This window comes from Chelonoidis abingdonii, chromosome 8 (genome assembly GCF_003597395.2).
Source record: "Chelonoidis abingdonii isolate Lonesome George chromosome 8, CheloAbing_2.0, whole genome shotgun sequence".
Taxonomy (NCBI): domain Eukaryota; kingdom Metazoa; phylum Chordata; order Testudines; family Testudinidae; genus Chelonoidis; species Chelonoidis abingdonii.
In genome coordinates, this window is record NC_133776.1 from 87,276,171 (window position 1) to 87,294,495 (window position 18,325).

The 18,325-nt window shown below is 46.5% G+C and overlaps 1 protein-coding gene across 3 annotated transcripts in view; it reads right to left on the reverse strand.

Annotated features, from left to right (window-relative positions):
• The window catches only part of PAK3 (p21 (RAC1) activated kinase 3), a 198,712-nt gene that overhangs the window by 99,122 nt on the left and 81,265 nt on the right, over window positions 1-18,325 (reverse strand). For 2 of the 3 annotated variants that reach the window (XM_032766973.2, XM_032766970.2), the window contains exon 1: window positions 13,151-13,322. The exons of the other annotated variant lie outside the window; for it this stretch is intronic. The gene's annotated coding sequence lies outside the window, so the exon portion shown is untranslated. Of the gene's footprint in view, window positions 1-13,150; window positions 13,323-18,325 lie in introns of those variants that run through there. 3 annotated transcript variants of the gene reach the window in all.

Consider the following 18,325-nt stretch of genomic DNA (forward strand, 5'->3'; position numbering starts at 1 on the left):
TTTTCCCCAAGTAAAATAATAGGAAGTAACAGGCAATGCTGGTCACATTGACTTTTAATGGTAGCCACTACCTCTCTTATTGCAGCTATAGGAAAACACTGCAGGAGCTAGGGTGTTGAATGCTAAGTTTTTAAATGACGTCTGTACTATAATCCTAGCATTCCACTGGAAATACTACCACAAACACACATAGTTCTGAGGCTGAATTGGCACCAGATACTTTCAAAAAACAAGTTGATTTTGTTACAGGGCAGAAAAAATTGGTTTATTTTTCAGCACAGGTTTATTCAGGCAGGAATGGCCTCTGATAACATGTGTGTACACTACCTAGCATATCTGGGTGCCCACCACAGTTGGGGCCTTTAGGGGTGTCACAGTTCAGGGCAACTGCACCTGTATTCTCCCTCCACGGTCCACCCAGAGCACCCACTCTAAGCCCCTGACTCTCAGATGTCACCTCCCTTGGAAGCTCACATCTCTGTCTCTTCAGACCAGGAGCTTTTCCAGGCTGCACAATTCCCTGCTTATACTGTGATATTCCCACCAAGGCAGATTGTCTAAGCAGGCCAGGGTCTACACTTCGCTTTCTCTTTGAAGGCTATGAACAATGTAAGCAGTTAGGAGTTCCCACACAGCTCTTTCTAAGCAAGCACATTTATTCTTAAAGTAAAGGCATTACACAGGAAACCTATTAAGAGCAATAAAAGAACCTATACCCAAGGTAATAAATTTACCAGAGGTCACACCCCCAATCCCCAACTCCAACAAGGGCTCTGATAGGAGTCAGTCCTGCAACTCTACAAAGGGGTTTTTCTGTGGTTGCAAGTTCATAACAGCCTTAGTTCAGCCCAAGCACCCCAACTGGGCAGATCAGCTTATTTCTTTAGACACTTTGAACCTTTTATCTCAAACCTTCAGAAACAAGTAATCAGCAATTACCCTCCATAGGGCCTAGCTCAAAGGCTGGGTTTTTGCAAAACTGCAGATGGGAATTTGCATTCTTCTCCCCATAGAGATTCCCCAGGCCAACACTCGATACTGTTTGTCCCAAAAGTCATTCTCGTCTGGCACATTGTTCAATATAATCCTTTGAAATTCATAACAGCTCCCAGATTTGCATCCCATCTCCCGCCTAGAGAAGTTACATGCAATCCTGCCCCACAATAATACATATCCTTTGCATTTAATACAATGGACTCCAGAGTCACTTAAACTTAATTCAGTAAGTTTTTTTTAAGGCTATTACAGGAAATTGCCACATCTGTCACAAGACACTACCATAATACTAATCATATTGTTACTCCAAAGTTAAATTTGACCCATTTTGACAAGCCTCTAAAACAGCCTTCATGAGTAGATATAATTTAGGCTCCCAAGAGCTCAGAATGTACCCACTGCTGAAAAGTGCTGGATTCTGATGCCTGCTACCCATAACCTTCTGATGCCAACATCATCCATTCCAGTGACAACTTTCCAAGCACTGGGGAGGAGCCAGCTTCAGGCTGTGCCACTCTTTCTGAAGGAAAGGGAGAGTACAGTAAGTACGCTTGGAAGGATTATACTTTTATCAGTAAATGTCGGTAAGCATCAATTTCACTGTACACACACAAACCCATGCAAAAATATTTCCATTGCTAAGCATTGAAAAATACAGGTAGGCAAAGTCAGACAAATGCTGCTTAAGAACTTATGAGAGTTTGATTTATGGATATTTATTTGGTGTATTTTGACATGTGACTTTGACTATTTGTTTTTTAACGGTTACATAGCTTTAACTTTTTGAATTCTCACAGTCTATTGTCATTAAATAATTATTGTCCAACTTCCCCTATTGTCTGAGCCCCAGCAATAATCTTCTGCAAATGGGAAAATTTAAGATCAATACAGATCTAAAAAAAATACTTTCAAATAAACATCAATATTATCCATCAACGTTGTAAAAAGACTGAATTCTGCCACATCTAAATGTTAGGTTTCGTCATCTTATCGCCACACTCCATCAAACTGTAGAGTCTCTCATGCTCACTGACACTGTATGACAGAACTGAGAGCCATCACAGGGGGTCCCTGTGCTACTTAACTCCACCAGAAAGCCAATGAGCATTCTAACAATTGTTTGTGCTTTGAAGGCAGCTGGGAAAAAGTATGGACAGATTTTTTTTTCCTTTCCTTGCCCAGGAGCAAATGCCAACATAGCTATACCAGTATAAATCTACTGCTATAATTAGAATTCCCCATTTGAACACACCATTCTGGAATAAAAGTGCCTATATTCCAGTATACTTTCTCCACTTTCCAAGTAGACTAAGTATGTTAGAATGAAATCACATGTGTTCCAGAACAGAGTGTCCACATGGGGACCTATACCAGTATAACTATAATAATATCACTATAGCTATGCTGGAAAATTTTCCTGTGAAAATAACACTGCCATTCAATGTGGTTCAGTGAGCGAAACAGAATGAACAAAGATCAAACTGCATTCAGTAGTTGATTTCTGGCACCACCTATTGGCTGGAAAACTCCATCCACATGATGTTGCTGCAAGATCTCATTGGACAAGGGGAGAGGCAGGTCAGATATGCCCAGAAGTAAGAACTGGGGAACCATCATTCCAGGATACATGTTCACAGCCTTCTACTACTTCTGCTTACGAATAACAATATGGTGCTCAGTATTCCTCACATCCAGGTAAGTCTGCATTATAGCTATTCATGTAGAATGCACCATAAGCGTCCAGGGCGCTTTACAGGACAGGGAAAAAGACAAGGTCCCTACCCTGAAGAGCATGCAACTAAGTCCAGACTGTGGATATCAAGTCAGTGGCTGCAGCAAAGGTAATAACAATGCGGGGGCACCGCCCCCTAGGGTTAGCCCCTGGAGGCAGTCTGCCTGAGGCAGCTACAATACGTCTGGGAGCTCAGGGAAGAGTTGCTATTGCTATACCCCTTGAAAAGAAGGGTCCAACACGAGTTTCCAGTCCCCTTGTGCAGGGCCAGCTCTGCTAGCCAGCACAGTAAGGACAAGGCTAGGGCTCCACTCTCAACCCACATCACTGGTGGCACTGGGTTCTCACAACAAAATTTTTGGTGGCCTTAATTAACTTTAGGAAAAACAAATATGCACACGTACACATCCAAATCACTAATTTATTTGTGTCATAAGAAGGCAGTAGGAAGTAGAGCTCCCCATTCAGCACACCTGGACTTTGCTCCTATTCTTGTGCCCAGAGCGTGTCACGGAGCAGGAGCCCCTCACCCTGCCAGGAAGCTACCAAGCAGCTCCGAGCCTTTGAGCTCCTATGGCAGCAACAGCAACTGTAAACAGCAAGTTCGGACCAGGCCGCGGGAAGCACTGACCTGTCTCCCCGTGCCCCAACGGAGCTGCCCGGGGAGTGCCACGGCAACCGAAAACCACAGCCTCCTCCATTGACAGCCCCACATGTCACAAGGGGTGCTGGCTGCTTCCCCAAGAAGCTGCCCAGTGCAGCGGGCCGATCCCTGCTAGCAACACCAGTGCAAACACTGAGGCAGTGCATCTCAGTGCCGTTGGTAACTGCTATTCAGGAGCAAGGGCTGGACGCTGCAGGGAGGGCCACTATTTTGTCCCCGACAATTTCTGTCCGGGTTTTGGAGGCTGTCCTGGCCACAAAAAAATCCACTGGTGACCGCATGCAGGTGTCCGCCTTTGAGAAATGCGACTAGAGGACTCATTGTGTTCCGTGGGTTCAAGGAGTGGAATGTTGACTGGCCCTTCCTGGGAATCCAAAAGGGAGAGTGGATTCTCCTCATTCCCTCGCTCTCCACCCCAGTGCACCTCTCCCATTAGACCCAATCTGGCCCTAACTCAGACAAGTACAATTCCTGGGACAAGAGGTCCAGTGTCAGAAGGACAAGCAATGGGATCATCATAAGGAAGCTTCAGAAAAGAAGGGATCAGAAGGTGGAGAGGGGGCGAGCTTGGCACATGGGAAGTGAAAGGTTCATCCAAGCAAAGGGGATGGCATTAGAAGGGTCAAAGCCAAGAGTGGGAGAAGGGCACAAAGGGAGGAGTCTGGAGAGAAGCATAGGGAGTAAGATACAGGGTAGGAAGACGTAAAGACAGAGATGGAGGGAGGGATGGACTTGATTCCCCCAACCTGGACTGTATGAAAACCTCCCCCTTAACTTTTTGGACTGAGCATCCCCCAAAAAAGCAATGAGCCTTCCTGGTCCATCAGTACAAAGAAAGAATTCATGCTGCCTTATTTTCTTCCTAGAAACCATTCGCTTTGCCCCACTTCAAGCTCCCACAGATCCAGTGAGGAAGAAGAGGTCACAACACAATATGTAGAGATGGGGTCATTATCAGCCACACCATAAGAACTAACCAGGATGCTGACCTGAGCCAGCCTGACGCCTGTTCATTAACGGATCAAATGAGGATCTGAACAGCTCTTTTCTGGAGCAGGCAGACAGCATTTCAATTGTTAAAATATTCATGTACCAATAGGAGCCGTGGTATCAGTGTCTGCCCCCGAGACAAATGAACCTCAGCTCAAAGCACAATAGTCTGTGTTTTACAGAACAAAATCAGAATTAAGGGCATTTTCTATGCTTCCACCTGTACAAATACTTTTTTTCGACAACTTTAGAAGTAGTGGTGCAAGGATGTCCCAAATCCAAGTGCAGGATGATCCAGGGAACAGGATGTGCGGGAGGGACGAATGGCAGCATTGTAGCAAATTATGTACAGGAATTTAACAAAGTGACTAGCATCCCTACCACCAGGTCCATAGTACACTGCAGCCGCAGTTCTAGCAAAGAGCACCACATTACTTCAAGACTGTGGCTGGCAAAAATATGAGCTGGCATCTGGGCACTGCTGGTCCAGTCAAGAGTCGCTGCAGAAAAGCAAGTCTAGAGAAATTTCAGGTCTAGAGGATTTTCTCTTTTACAATGGAGAGACAGGGAGGAGAAAACAACCCAGAAAACATGACGACCTTCACCACCAACCAGTAAGACACAGCTGCATTTTCAAAAGGCCTCCCAAAATAAACCTGCATTATTAGCACATATGTACGATGAGCTTGCACACACAATAACCTAACTGTTTATAAAAATGGTGAGCCTGGAAATATTCCAGAGGCATTCTTAGCACCCCAAATGTCAGAAGGAAATGAGAAAGTTAAGGTTAACACTGACTCTTTGAAGGTTTGAATCATACCATAATCGGTAATATTGTAATGGCAGATTATTTTAGATATGCATGTATATTTAAGGTTATAAACACCAGTAGAGTACACTCTATTACATTAATAAATAACCATACATGATTGCAGGGCCAGGTCAAGGCATGGAAACTGTAGGCCTACCCCAGTGCTGCAGGTCCTGGAGTCATGGGATTACATCAGAATCTCTGTTTTGTTTTAAAATGAATGAGCGTTCAAGCCCACGTGGTTGTAAAGAAAAGTTTGCAAACATGACTGATGCACTGGGGGGGGGGCCTGCTGCTGCTTGCTTCTGGGAGTGGTCATGCCACTGCTCCTACTTTCCTGGAGGGGGAGCGCCACTACAACCGTCACTCCAGATGCTGGGGCAGCACCATAAGGGTGCTGTGTTGTGCCTGATGCTCCAGACTGCCTTAATTCAGCCCTAATCAAAGTATTAAATAAAGCATATATCATAATGTGTCCAGACAAGGAACATAGTAAAGGTGATGCATTCAACCTTGACTCAGGCATTTTCTGATGTCTGCATTCTTATATATTGCTTTAACTTTGTTTTCTGCAGTTATTATTATTGTTTATCATCGAATCACAGAAATATAGGGATGGAAGGGACCTCAAGAGGTCATCAAGTCCAACCTCTTGTGTTGAGGCAGGACCAAGTAAACCTAGACCATCCCTGACAGGTGTTTGTGCAACCTGTTTTTAAAATCCTCCAATGACAGGGACTCTACAATCTCCACATGGAAGCCTATTCCAGATCTGAACTACCCTTACGCTGTGCACTCTCTCTTTTTCTCTCTAAAGATCCTTCTCATCTAAGCCATCCCTGAAACAAACCAGGTACAACTCAGGCAGCAGCAGCACAAACACTGCCACATATGTGACAGATTATTTTAACTGTGTGACTGATGGTAGCATGCAGGGGTAGGGAACGGGCCTTATTTTGTCTGTGAAGGGCCAGGTAAATTTATGTCACTATGTATTGAAATGAGCTCATTGCTCAGGTGATGCCAATATTTCTAGGGTTAGACACACTTACCTACTTTACACACCCACATGTTCAAAATCCATCAAACCAATACAAACTCTGAGCTAACCCCTGCTCATGTTACTTGCAGCAACAGTCCCATTGACATCAATGGCAGAGCTCTCTTGACGGAGGCAAGCAGGATTTAATCCAATTTAGGAGAAGGCTAAATGTGATTTTATCAACCCCCCCACAGAAAGCTGAAGGATCTTTACAGACCTGACCCTGCTCAGTACTCACTCAGACCAGCCACCAAGTCATAGAAGTCTTGTGTAACCAAAGACTAAAAAATTAAGTTTTATGTCTGCCAGACACTGACGTGGATGTAACCCATTAGTGGAAACCCCATCCAGTGCGAAAGGATTGTCGACACTGTATCTATGAACTTTGCCTCTTATCCCAGCTAAGATCTTTTTGATCTATACATGGCAGTTCTGTGTAATGCAACAGAAATGGAGCATTCTTCCTGGGGTGGGTCACCAGGTGCTGGTGACAGCAGAAAGCTGCTTCTCTCCAGTTCTTACTTCTGAAACAAAAAAATTCCTCCCCTTTGCTCAAAACAATGGTGCCACAGTGCTTTGCTATCTGCTATCCGCAGACATACCTCATTCAGGAGTGTCAAAGGTAACCAGCAGTCTTCCTGCAGGAGCATGACTAACTGATGGTTACCAAGGCTAGTAACTGAGCTTCGCCCCTCACACGCCTATGTGTAACTACTGTATGAGCACCAGGAGACAAAGGCCTGGTCTACACTACGCGTTTAAATCGATTTAAAGAGCGTTAAATCGTTAACGCTGTACCCATCCACACTACAACGCCCTTTATATCGATATAAAGGGCTCTTTAAATCGATTTCTGTACTCTTCCCCGACAAGAGGAGTAGCGCTAAATTCGATATTAACATATTGGATTACGGTTAGTGTGGACGGAAATCGACGTTATTGGCCTCCGGGCGGTATCCCACAGTGCACCACTGACCGCTCTGGACAGCAATCAGAACCTCGGATTGCGTGGGCAGTGTAACAGGACAGCCGCCCGAAACTTTTTCTGAATTACATTCTGTTGCCAGCTGGATGCTTCTTGTCACTGTGACGCTGAGCGAGCGCTGCTCGTCCCAAATACAAAAGAGCTCCACGCTTGGACGTACAGGGATACTGGATTTCCTGATCGCTTGATATGGAGGAGACAAATCTGTTGTTCAGATCTCCGTTACAGAAGACGAAATGCCTAACAGCGTTTGAAAAAAATTCAGGCTACACAGCGGCGGCATGACAAGAGGAACGGGAAGCCAAGAATCAGAAAATGGACGTCATGGAGGAGGGGCTGGTACTGAGGGACTCCAGCTATCCCATAGTCCACAGCAGTCTCATTGAAAAGTCTCTTGCTTCCTTGCGCTGAGTACCCCAATGTCTGTAGGCTTCGAAACACAGGTCTGGCGTGAGATGGCATGGATCGGCTCCTCAGTTTCTCCCTCCACCACACCACGTTGACAGAAAAGGGGAAAGAAATCAGTTCTTGACTTCTTTCGTGTCACCTATGTGTACTGAATGCTGCTGCGTAGACGGCCGATGCTGCACAGTTGCCCCCTCTGAAGATTAAGAGCAGACTCTGCTCCTCTCCCCTCCCCGGTTGGTAGACGGTGCAATATGGACTTGATATCCGTCTCGCCATCAGCCCGTGAGTAGATCCTGGCTTGGGCCTTAGTTGAGGCCTGTAGCCGGGGCAGCCTGGTAAATAACTGGGAATGACTCCCGTTTATTCTGTAGAGAATGGACGAACGGCTTGGAACGTCTTCGTGCATGTAGCATATGAGGGGCCCTGAGAGTTAATCTCGACCACCTCACCTTGTCCTTGATAGACAGATTCCAGGAGTTCTTGGACTGCTAGGTGGATACTGACCTTCCCTCAAGCGAGCCTGCTGTGTGTTCATCGCGCCCTGAACGTTCTTAAATAGTCGACTGCTGGAACTAGTCATCGCGAGGCTGAACAGAACACTGAAAACGCAAAAAAATGGTGGGTGTTGATAGTTAAGGCGCTCGGGAGCGTCTGCCCTGCACCCTTATGTTGTATTATGCTCACTAGACTCCAGGTATTCTTTTTCTGTCATCTTTTTACAATGGGCGGACACCGTGATGTGATGGGTGGGGGAGAAGGGAAGCAACGGTGGGTTGGTGAGGGCACCCCTTTCCCAAGGAGCAGCTTGTCTATGATACACTGGTTCTCTAATACACTGCCTTTTTATCTAGGCAGGACTGATCTTCTATTGGGTATGACGGAAGTGGGAGGGATTGACTTGGGGAGTCGAATCCCCAGATTTGCTTTGCGTGAGCCCCTGCAGGCTGGGATTTTTCAGGCGTTCGGGTGAGGCACTGTTTATGATGCAGCGGACTCAGAACAGTGGGGCGGGGAGACCAGGTAACCATGCAGGTTTTGATTGCCAGTTTGGGCTCCGGAGGGTCAGTATGCTGTGACTGTAGTTGAATACTGGGTAGACCATCACTGTATATGTGCAGAAAGTAATGAGTGAATGCTGGCTTGGTGGGGCGCTTGGAGGATCGCCTCTCCTAGTCCGCTGGACGATCTCATGGAGTTGGATTTACACATCGCGTGGTCCAGAAAAAAGAAAAGGAGGCGCTTACGTTGGTCAGCTCCATGTGGTTGCGTGCTGGGTCTTGGGGCCTGCGGTATGCGTGTCTGCGATCGGCGCCTCCAGGTTAGTGTGAGACGCATTGCTGATGGGATTGTCCCTGATGTTTTACCCAGGATAGGTTAAATAGGACTGAGACAGAGCATTTTTACCAGGAAAAGCGACATCCGCTGTGGCGCAATAATATGTCTTTGGGGGACCTACTGAAGGGTGTCAGAAGACGTGCCAGGGTTATGTCATCTAGGTGGCGTGTACTCCTGGTCAAGGCAGACGCAAGACCACAGGGAATCTGCACCCACCCACTCCATAATGGGATTGGCACGGCGAAATTCCAAGGGCTGGGAAGGTCTGCGGTTGTTCGGGGACGTTGTAATAGGATCAGCTACTGTACAGCCAGTCTATTCCCACAATCAGTTGCGATCGCTTCCCAGAAATCGAATTAGGGCTGGAAGCCATGGCGCACAGACGCCGATCTACTGCTGCGGTAGGAGTGTCGGTGGGCCGTCCCATAAAATCGAATTTATAATATCAGTTTTATAAAACCGATTTTAGCTAATTCAATATTATCCCGTAGTGTAGACGTGGCCAAAGATGCAGCCTGTGGTGCCCCTGACTGGGCTGTCACTGCCCCTTATTCAAGGCTTGTAACGTGGCTCTGTGGAGAAGGCCCAGGATTTGGATCCCAGATTCCCCACATTTTTAGGGACTGTTCGGATACAGGATTTTGGTTCTGTCCAATATAGACAGAGGAGCCAAAATCCTGTCGACTTCAGTATGGCCAGGATTTCACCCAGGGAAGTTGTTCGGGTTTGTCTATTTGAAAGGATGGCAGATCCACAGGTCCCTCGAGACCGAGCACTGTAGGAGTTATGAAAACCTGCCAGAGAGTTATTGCAAGGAGGATGGTGGTGGATCCTTTCATTGGTGAAGGTGTTAAAAGGGGCTTGCAGTAAGGGAGTAGGGGGGAACATATCTGAGCATAGGGCACAGAGCCTATGATTACAAAGGCAGACTGCCCTGGTGAATGCCTCCCACTGGGCTGATCAGAGGTGCAGCTCTCATAAATTGCTGCTGCTGAAACCAGTAGCCCGTGTTACTTTGAATCCTTCTCATGGATAATAGGAGCAAAGGTGCAGCTCAGACATGCTTCTAGTACCTAAATGAGTAACTACATGAGGAACTAAATGAGTGAATCCAGGATTAGTGCAGCCAGCCATCCCCCCAGGTCTAGAACAAAGAACACCTGTCCAAGTCTAGAGCAATTCCCCCCCCCGGGCCTAGATCAGATTGCCTACACAATCCTTGCATATCTGCACACACAGGCCTAGAGCAACCTCTCCACTCAGACCTACAGCAACCTACTGACAATGCTACGAAGACCCAGAGCAGCCCACTGACCTGCTCTTTTAGAGCAGCTGTCTCATCCTCCCACTCTGGCCTAGCCCAACCAACCTAACTGCCCACCCTCCTAGCCCAGGGAAACTTTCCTCCCAGTCCTGGAGTAGCCTACCCAGATTCCAACCAGCCCAAACCTAGAGCCAGGCATCCTCCCAAGTCCACAGCAACCTTTCCATCTTCGCACTCAAGCATACAGTAATCCCACCCACTAATCCAGGACTCAAGCATCCCTTTTCTTCCTACACCTACAACAACAACCTGTCCTAGAGAAATCTACCCACTCATCCTTTCCAGACCTAGAGCAATCTATCAATCCCTCTCTAAATGCCCAAAGCAACCTTCCTGCCCAATCCTGGAGCAACCTACCAAAGCACTCACCAGACTTAGAACCTCCTCAAACTGTATGCCTGATTTTTTTAATTGCTATTTCTATTAGCAAAGAAATTCTAACTAGAGACCAAATTACTGGGGTCACTGCCACTACCTGTTCACCTTCCAAGGCATGGGTAGGTTTATCGCCCCATTGTGCTTTTCCTCTTTGCCTGTCTCCATCACATGACACAACACAGATGGGTTCCATGAGGGATGAGGTAAGTGCACAAGGGCCTTGTCTACACTGGACATTTTTTGGAAAATTACCCCGTTTCTACCGTCAATGCAGTAATGCATTTGGCCCAGCAGAGCCGTAAGAACCATGTTATTGATGCCTGCCCACATAAGGTCTAGATGGCAAGGTGGCAGCTACCTTTGCCCCATCTGTCTGAGTGCCCCGCCTTTCCTACCATTGGTGGAACAGAGCCACTGGGAGCAATGGTGGGAAATCGTAAGAAAAAAGTTGAGTATCAGCAAGACTAGTCACAGGGAATGCTACCATCATGGCTCCTAGGCAGGAAGCATGGAGGGTCTGCCAGCTCTCAGCCTCTCGATCCTGTTCTCTAGTCCCAAGCTGCTGCCTTGACCGAGTGAAATTTTTCACCCTCCAGTCCCCTGTCATGCTCGCTCATCCTGCCACTATAGACTTCACCCTCTGCTTTTCCTGTTCCCAGCACTCCCTCCCAGACACCCCACCTTGTCTCCTCCCATTCCTCTTCCATGCCCTCGCCCATCCCACCTGTCTTCTCCCACGCTGCCCCCTACCCCACCTTCCCCTCATAGTCTCAACCTGCTCACTCTTTCCTTCCTCCTAGCTGCCCGCCCTGACCATCCTTTCCCCTTCCCCTCACGCCCACAGCACACCAAGCCCATGCTCCTCTCTGCCGCCCTCCTCACTTTGCCCACACCCCTTCTCTCATCACAGTGTTATTCCATGCTCTTCACTGTCCCCACATATTTCCCTCCCACCAGCCATACACAGAGACCCAGCATAGAACTTTAACTCACACGAGAGACAGGCGACATTGGGGAGCATTTTGTTTCATCTTCCCTTCAGGCCCCAGCATTTTCTTTTCTCTCCCCCTCAGGCCAGCAGCTGCCTTGCCCACAACCCTTGTGACAGCGAGTCCTGCTGATCATGCTGGGAAAAGTCAGATCAGCACCCTGTCACCCAGCAAAGTGGAGTTTGATCTCTAACTAGCCACTTCCCACTGCTACCGCACCAGCTTTCACGCAGCAAGCAGAAGCATTTACTGGCCAATTAGGAAAAATAAAAAAACAAACCTCAAATATTCCTTACACGTGATTAAAAATTTACTTGGGGGAGGAGGGCGCAGAAGAGTGGGAATGAAAAGTGCAAACTTGTTTGCCAAACTCTCCAAAGGAATGCTAACTCCTGGTAAGTTTAGCGTCAAAGTTCCCTATTAACAACAATGGGGATTATTCAAACACCCTGGCTCCCAACACCCCAGGCCTCTGGTGGTTCCAAAGACAAGTCCAGAGCCAGACCTGCACTTCACAGCTCAGGCCCATGTCCATTCGACATTTCCAGACACAGAGCAATATGAAGCAACAGTTTTTCCCCTTTTCCTCCCCATATTTCTTTACATGGAATAATATTTAAAAGAGTTTGGTTCTACAAAATGCAGTTCAAGTCTAACACCAGAAAAAAATAGATTCTAAAAGAAGTTGAATGGGCTTCGGGGCACCAGTGTTGAAATCATCTCCCCCTCTGAGGAGAGGAGACTGGAGCAGCAGAGCTGGGTTGTAACACTTCCCCAGTTGGCTAGTGTACGATCCTGGGACAAAGGGACAACCCAACACAGGGACAGCTTCATTGTGGTGTCACAAACCACCACCATGTGTGTGCATGAGAGAAAACAAAATCGCTGCATTTAATCAATTTGGGGAAAACTTAGCAAGGAAGTGTTTTAAAAGGGGTGAATTAGGTGCATTTTGCCAGCAAATGACAGAAGAATAAATAACAAAAGAGTCTATAGGTTTTCTTACTCTTCTGCAGAAGCACAGTCTAGAAAACTGCATTGTTGGGATTTGATTTCAAACACACCAAGACAGCTTTTATGGTTGGTGTCTGTGTTGACACAACTTCAGTGCCAATGCAGGCTTTACGGTTTTTATTTTAACCAGGAAGTTATCTGCCAGAACATGTCAATCTCCATTTTTTTAAAATTCAAATGCAATACAATAATACAGGTGTCAAGAATAGAGAAAAATACACAAAACCTAGAATACACCACCAGAGCCTCTCCCTACAACCAAATACCCCACACAGCATCAGCTGTGCTGAATGGTTTCCTTCCCTTAAATACAGTCTCAGAAACAATAAAGGAAATTTAAACAGAACACATGGCTGTTTGTAATGCTCACTGCAGGCAGTTTTAAGAAAGCAACCATAGGCCATTCCTCTCTCAGCTGAACACCACAAGATAGGGCACCAACTGCACTGACAGCCTGATAGCAAAAATAAAGGCATTACCTGCACTTTGTCCTGTCATACTGCACCCGACTGTCCACCTTCGAGGTCTGGTATTGTCAGTCAAAAGCAACCTCCCCTCCAAGCTTAGTCCATCTGCAAGCTTCCCATTCTCTGTGGAGAGCAGCTTCTTGACCTCCAATCCTAACATTAGTAGCTTGGATGCTTCACTGCCTCCTTGCTGTTCCCTAGCCCATGTCGTCACCAGGTTTTGGCTGCACTCATTGGCGGAGAGAGAGCAGATAATTCTACTACTAATAGCACTGAGAGGGCTGGAATTGGCAAATCTTTTGTTTCAAGTACGAAGACACAAGGAAAGCTGAAGAGGGAGAGGGAATAGAGAAACTTGAATAAAATAACACAGCAGTGGGGTAAGAATCTCCTCACTTGCAGCAGGTTAAAAAAAAGCAAGCGTCCCAATCCGGATATGCGTATACATGTGTACACAGACACAGAGACACACGCACACCTTTATATGCAGCACTGTCCCCTTCATTCATGTGTTTATTTTGAAGGATAAATGGATCCCTATGCCAAACAAAACTACTTCCTAAGACCAGCAGAGGAGGGAATATTGAGGCATTCAATTTTTTACACTCTTTTTTTTCCGTGTGAATTCAGTGTTGGTTTAGGATGCTGGATTTACAACCATTGACAATGAAGACAACTGTTTATCCATAGAACACACATGGAGCACAGGCGGGAGTACTGCAATGTGCAAGTTTCCCCAACACTGTCCTGTCAATCTACCTCAAGCCAGAACTGCAGGGATAAGAGGGTAGTTCAGTATTCTGGGCTCTTTCAACCCTTGGCCTTCATCATATTAAAGGTATGTCTGACTTACATCTGTAGGTTTTGGTTGGCTCATGGCACTGGTTTCTCTTTGTCCAATGAGAAGGTGAAAATTTCATGAAACATACTTAGGTTTCCACAATAAGCCACTTAGCTAAACGTCATCCCCATGTGTTGCTGAATTCTATGTGCTTTTGCTGCAGCAGTTCTTTTTCCAAACAAACTTCCAGCCAGTCTTGAATAAAGACGACACTTCTGTGCAATGAGCCATGGACTAGTCCGAAGAGATTCCCATTTCCCCCTAGTGTCTTTTCAGATTATTTTTCTTGCTCTTTCTTTCTGTTTAGGATTTTAAAGCACTGAACTCTGGCTTGAAGAATAAATCTTCCGAGACAGTCGGATCCATTTTGCCGTTTCTCCAAAACCAACAAGTTGGATTCCTACTGACAAGATAGGTTTGCAAAGCAGAAAACCATCCTATTTTAGTTACAATACTGATGATAATGACCTTACATTTATACTGAGCCTTTTAAAATCATACATTGAGATCACTTTGGCAGCCATTAAAATGTGCCCACTTCTGGGATGAAGCAGAGTGCCTGAGCCTTCTGGGATGAAGCACAATACAAAGCCACAATACGCGACAGTTTGGGGCAAAAAATGAACAATACCTTTTCCTGGCTGAAACTTCAGGAGAAATTTACGCAAGCAAAATGTAATTATCCAAGTCAAAGTGTGACCAAGATAACAAGCACTCCCCAGCCTACAAAGCACCATGTGATCTTCAATGACCCCATGTAGTCATGCCTGAGTTGTACAACTCATTCAAAAGACAGCTTCTCCAGTAGCAACACCATACTGGGTCACTGATTCAATTCTGACTCAGAAGAGCAGCCCTTACTGAACTGCTATCATGACTTCCTGCTGCACACAAAGGTTTCTCAAAGGTCTTCTATCCAGGAAGTACTAATCTAACCTAATGCTGATTAGCTTGTGAGACCTGATATGATCACGTACATGGTGTGTATGGCAAGGCGCATGGCTGTTCTACAGAGGATGTTAGGTAATATTAGTGCCAATATTCACCAGGCCTGCCCAGCAATCTCATGGCAGTGTAAGAGAGGAATCTCTCCCCACTCAGCAGGTAGCAGAAATGGCTGTACTGGTAATTTACGTATCACGGACACTGTGTCTCCTATCACAAGGAGAGTTTTGCTGGATAATGAGAGCCAGCATTGGGTGAATAATTTATAGGGAATTGCTTCTCATTTGTGTTAGGTAGAATGAATTTTCAAAAGTGCCTTGCCAATAGCCTAACTTTGCTCCCTTTGAAGTCAACAGGAACAGAGTTAAACCAATGCAGAGAGCTTTTGAAAGTCCCTCTGCCCAGAAAGAGCTTGCACTGATGGCAACTCTTGGATGAGTGAGTGAATGGTGACCCAGACATCTACGTAGAACAGGGATTAGTTTATAAATATAATTCAGACTAGCTCAGACCCCGAATCACAGTTTAACAAATAATCCACATCTTTATAGCCACCATTTAAGAATAAGAAATGAGCCCTGTTTGAAATTTCCTGGGGCTGGCACGGCGTGAGGACAAGTGCTGGTCATAGCATTGCCTAAGATGCACCAGTACATGTCAGGAGGCAGAATCAGTGGGTGAATAAGGTCAGTTCATTTAAAAATCAAACTAATCATGTGACTTGATCACATGCATTTTTTAAAAAATAGATACACATATGCAAGGCCCTGGCCCGTGGACTCTGCCTGTGTTTCACAAACACCAGGCCAGCACAGCATACGAAGGGGTCATTTAGTCTCCTATTTGTTCTATCAAAGAGCATAAAAATGAAGCCAGCATCAGAGGCTGGAGGAAGAGAAGAGACTCGTTCTCCCCCTGCACTATTTAATCGGGGCATATGCCCCCAGATCTCAGTTTTCACTAAGGTTGTAACCCTTTTGGGTCCAGAGACAACTGTCAAAATATCACCAAAGCATCGGGGGGATATTTGGCAAGTGATTTATCCCAAAAGTCATGGGGGCTTTTGAATGGTCCTAGCACCACTGCCCAGGGTGGGCCTTTGGAGCTCCCAAAAACCTTGGCTTCTGGGATTGTGGTTTTATGGGGACCCCTTCTAGCCATCTCCAGGCTGCTGCCATAAGCTACTCTCAAGCCACCACCTGGCTCTCTGAATTCGAGCCAGCTTATCCACTGAGTGGCCACTGAGGTCACCAACCACACGGGATACTGTGATGATGAGTGTGGTATAAGAACCACCCATGTAGAATAGAATAGAATAGAAGAGAATAGAATAGTTGTGGAGAGGGGCTGGATCTCAGTAGAAAAACCTATTCAGCTACAGAGAGAAGGCACAATGAAGGTAAAAGACATGGGGACCAAGCTCGGCACAAACATACCCATGCAGTTCCCCTGAGAGGGGGAAGGGAACATCACCCACCTTCAGGACCATCCCTGACCCATCTTCAGAAGCAGCCCTTCCTCAGTAGGGAAGAGAAGGAGCCCCTTAGGGAACAGAGGAGAAGGAACTCTGGTGAAGGGAGATGGTGAGAGATAGAAGGGCAGTGTGGCATAGGAGAAAGCAAGAGGAAGAAGCCACAAAAAAGGCATTTTATTGGCATTTGGGGACTCTGCCTCTGACTGGGGAAGTCCCCCAAAGAGCACAGTACCTGTGAGTCCCCCCTCAAACCTATCCTATCATTCTGAGGTTCACACACACTGGAGGCTACACGTAAGGGGTCCTGCGTGCACTGTATGCTTCAAGGCATGTTGACAAAGGGAACATTGTTCTTTGTATTCTCAAAGGCTAACTGCTTTCCACTGACAGGGAATGCTTTCACGGCCATAGAACTGGGAATGCCCAAGGGCTCTGAAATTCTGCAGTTCAGGTTGGACTTGCTCGGCTGGTGTGGCACTTTGGGCAGACAAGGGTTTTGATGTTGCTGCAGAATCCTGCTTAACCTGATCCCCCAAATCTTTAGTGGGTCACCACAAGATTTCTGTCTCCTACCTACAGAGCACAGGAGAGGATATCTCCCTGCTGGATGCTAATTTAAAATGCTACATAAAATATAAGTGTATTGAATTGTCATTTATCTGAAAAGTAGATCACAGTTTGCATTTACACAGAGCCTCCCTTCCCAAAGCATCTTAGGGACTCAATTCAGCCCTGTCAGCTGAGAGGGGCACGCAGAACACTCCCCACACACTCCAATTCTGTGAATGCCAGAGGCCAATTTAGCCCCTGGCCCATGTTAGAGTAGCTTCAGGAGCTGTCCTACCTTGATCCACAGCCCCTATGGGCCATAGCAGCAGCCAGGAATAACCAGGGCATAACTTGACCATGTCTCCTCCCTCCTCTGGCCTGCCTCTTACACATCTCCTGTACCAAGGGCTCTTGCGGAAGCACAGAGCTGGCTGCACCAACTCCGTGTTTGCTGAGGAAGCTTCCTACACTGGGATGCTCCTTGGGGGAGCCTAATGGCTGCTTCCCAGTCACTTTGTGCAGACATAGCCAGTGTACGGTGACCTTGATGCAGGAGTGAATTCCTCCTGACAGCTATATCGGTACAGCCCCACTTAAATACACTAGGCTGGAGGGAGACAGACAACCAGTGCATAACCAGGTACGGGAAAGGGAAATATCAGCAGGATGAGCCCCTATTCTTATGAAACAGGCTGGGGACATTTAAAGTCATTGCAAAGGAGCTGAAATCTCCCTTTTCAGGTCTGATCAGATAGTCTGTCACGCAGCGATGATAAATAAGAATAATACTTGGCACCTATAAACTCCTGCATACCCAGTCCACCCTGAAAGGACTTAGCACTTACTACAATCATTTATTGGAACTCACCCCTGTGTATCTGAGTGCCTGCAAGCTTTGAAGTCTCAATAAAAGAGGCCAAGTACTGTGCTCCCCGGTATTTGCAGAAGACCTGCGAGGATGGCCACACAGGCAAGGAGACAAATCTTTCTTGGGAAAAGAGAGCAACTTCTCCTAAAAGTTTATAAGTTTGTGCTTAAGCTGATTTCTACAGGGAGTGAATTCTAGAGCAATGTTTCTCAACCTTTTAGATACCAGGAACCGGCTTGCTGCCTTCCTAAACTGTGTCATGGAGATCTCAGGGACTGGCACCGGTGCATGGATCAGTTGTTGAGAAATACTGTTCTAGAGGAGCAGCAATTCAGGAAAGCTCTGCAACCAAATGTCAGAAGCATCACTGCTGGGAATCCTTAGGTCAATACTACTGACATTTATTCAACCCTAATCAAATCTATGGCTCCAGGTACAGCAGTCCAGGTATGACAAAGCTCAGGCTTAGAGACACTGAGCAATCCCTCGTAGCTTGCATTAGGCAGTATA